Raw genomic sequence first — 2887 nt, forward strand, 5'->3', positions numbered from 1 at the left:
ACTCAGCTATAAAAAAGAAGGAAATCATGTCTTTTTTGGTAACATGGATGTGACTAGAGGCCAGAATCCTAACTGAAATAACTCAAAAACAGAAAGTCAAATACCACATGTTCTCACTTACAAGTGAGAGTGAAACAAAGGGGACACATGGACATACGGAGTAAAATAATAGACATTGCAGACTACAAAAGGTGGGAGTCCGGGAGAGGGGATGAGGGCTGAAAAATTACCTATTGGGTAGAATGTTCACTATCTGGGTGATGGGGACACTAAAAGCCCAGACTTCACCATTATGCAATATATGCATGTAAGAAATCTGCACTTGAACCCTCTAAATTTATTAAAAATTTAAAATAAATAAATAAAACAAAAATAATTAAAAGAAGAAATTTAAGACAAAAGAGATACATGATAAGGTCAAGGTTAAATACAGAGTTAGTAGTGAAACAAGGCCTAATGTCCCATTTCTCAATACAACACTTTTCTTTGTTTTTCCTTTCTTTCATGTCAGACGGGTAATGTGCAAATCTCATAATAAGGTTGAGGGTGGCACATTTCACACATGCGTGTGAACACCCAATCATCATGCTCATGAACTACAAAAGGATTTACAACATTCTTTTTATCATAGTACTTTGTTTTACACATTCTCAAACAAAGAGACAGCCTCCTTTATATGCATTATTATTTAAGAATCTGTATACTATCTGAAGCTGAATACCATCTGAAGCTGAATTCCAACTACACACTCTCTGGAACAGAATGGCTTCTTTTATACAGGATGGCTGATCTCCAAACCCATATCTCAAAGCTATCAATAGCAAAAAGAAACATCAATAGTCTGGAAATGGATCCCACCCGGGCAAGCACAAATTAAAGCCCCACAAGTAGGGGGTTCCCCTTGTCCCTAAGGGACTAGAAAGGACTTTCACTTTGCCTCATCCCTCCAGCTCTATTCCAACATTCTGGCACCTACAAACATTAAATATTTAATGAGCACCTATTATATGCCAGGCACTGTGCTACATGCTAGACAGTGAATAAGATATACAACCTCAATCCTCAAGGAGGTTGTCATCCTCAGTCCTCAAGGAGGTTGTCATCTGTGAGAGATGACAATTACAGGCAATTACAGTACAGTACATGAAGGGTTAAGAGTAAATCCATATTACCCTGAGAGCACAGGCATCATCCACTACTGACCAGGCAGAGAGGATTCAAATGGGAGGGGATTTGAGAGAAGGAGGAGTGAGAGTTCAATGTAACCAGTGAGTGGAGAATTAAGCTATTGAATTACTCAATTCACTCAACTGAGAAAGTATCTAAACGAAATAATTGTTTTGGATGTTTTAAGTGATACATGGTTTAGTTCCAGGCTTTGGTAAATGCTTCTATAAACCTCATAATCACACTATAACTTATCTATTTTGTAAAGTCAGCTTTTTACACACTGAATTTACTTAAAAGAGACTTCCTGCTACACTTGTAAAAGACTACTGTATCACCTCCCTCTTCCCACTCTCTAATTAAGTTGTCAAAAATGTTTTTCATTGTATTTGTTTTGGTTCTTAAAAAACCAATATGCAAGTCAAACAACATGGTTTACATATATTTCCATAACTGTCTTGCCATATTTTGTCACACCCACTAATCAGATATTTTCCACTCATCTCTCTGTTGTATGTGAAGCTGGCAGAAGACAATATTCTAAATTGCTTTCCAACTGCATCACCTCAAAAGACTTAAAAACACATTAACCTCAGGCAAGATAACATGCTTTCATTTTGCAAGAAAGTAAAACACTAATTATTTCACAAAGCCTTCCTTAAAGGTCAAAAATAAATCCATAAATGCAATAAAATTGAGGGAAAACTTAACCTAAACCTTAAAGGAATGAAGTCTTGATCTTGGAGTAAATATTTTTAAAACCTCACGATAATTTTACTTTTTGTGTGCCATAGTACCAAAACAAAGGAATTAATTAGGACACATTAATCTTGTGTTTGTTTGTTTTGTTTTGTTTCAGTCTCACAAGTATACGTGTAACTTACTTGTCTCACTTAAGTTACTTGTCCATATTTTGGGTCAATAGATATCTGCTTAGAAGAAAGCATGCACTTTGAACAGTGCTATTAATAATATCTCCACTGTATTGTCATATATTTTTTCTAGTGAACTGAAATCAACAGCAAAAATGCCCCATTTATTTCAGTAGGACTGAAGAAAATTTAAAAATTTATGTAGTAAAAACAATATGTGTGAGCCACCTGTTTGCTTTTTAACTAAATGAATTGGTATGGAATGACAGCTGCTGCAAAACCAACACACTTCAAATACTGTATATTACTTTGCCAAGAAGACTAAATTTTGGTATCATTTACTTTATTACCATGGGACATGTTAATGGAGATTCTTACAGAAGAGCACTGTAATGAATATTTCTAGCCACTAAGTGTCACTGTTCATTTAAATTTTTTTTAACTACGCTGATGGGCATGGTGACTCAGTAGAATCTTTCGAATGGGGTCAATCAGAAAAAAAAAAATGATTAGATTACATAACACACTTAAAGCAAAGCACAGGCACTACATAAATGTAAACTGCTTAAGAGGAATTCCTAGAGATAGAGGTGTTGCTCTCAGTGGAATGCCAACTGATCATATCAGACATTTTGCAAGCTTAAATAAGGTTTGAGCTACACTAAGCCTTGTAATCTGTTTTTACCAATATAAATGCCAAAACTGAATTGCCACTATAAAGTCTGCCAAGTTTCTTTGTATTGTATGTCAGTATGCTGTTTTCCTTCATAGTGCCATCAATAAACATGTCTGGGGATCAACTGCTTGTGATCAGATATGCTACTTTCATTGTTTCAAGCTGAGCTGAT

At 35.4% G+C, this 2887-nt stretch overlaps 1 non-coding gene across 1 annotated transcript; it reads right to left on the reverse strand.

The window, feature by feature from the left end:
- Window positions 1-505: 505 nt before the first annotated feature.
- LOC115893390 lies at window positions 506-608 on the reverse strand. Its single transcript, XR_004053401.1, has one exon. It is a non-coding gene; the product is annotated as a small nucleolar RNA U13 (small nucleolar RNA).
- Window positions 609-2887: the final 2279 nt, after the last annotated feature.

Source organism: Rhinopithecus roxellana, chromosome 14, assembly GCF_007565055.1.
Source record: "Rhinopithecus roxellana isolate Shanxi Qingling chromosome 14, ASM756505v1, whole genome shotgun sequence".
NCBI lineage: Eukaryota > Metazoa > Chordata > Mammalia > Primates > Cercopithecidae > Rhinopithecus > Rhinopithecus roxellana.